Here is a 228-nt window from a genome sequence, read left to right as displayed (position 1 = left end):
ATCTGGGCTCATAGAGGCTCACAGAGCCTGAAGCACATGGGGAGACTGCATAGGACTGACCTAGGCCCTCTGCATATGAGCTATGGTGGTATAGCTTGGCCTTTTGGCTGGACTCTACCCAGTGGGAGCAGGGCTTTCTTTCTTTCTTTCTTTCTTTCTTTCTTTCTTTCTTTCTTTCTTTCTTTCTTTCTTTCTTTCTTTCTTTCTTTCTTTCTCTCTCTCTCTCTC

The sequence above is a fragment of the Mus pahari genome, chromosome 8 (assembly GCF_900095145.1).
Source record: "Mus pahari chromosome 8, PAHARI_EIJ_v1.1, whole genome shotgun sequence".
Taxonomy (NCBI): domain Eukaryota; kingdom Metazoa; phylum Chordata; class Mammalia; order Rodentia; family Muridae; genus Mus; species Mus pahari.
This window is presented reverse-complemented; position numbering follows the sequence as displayed.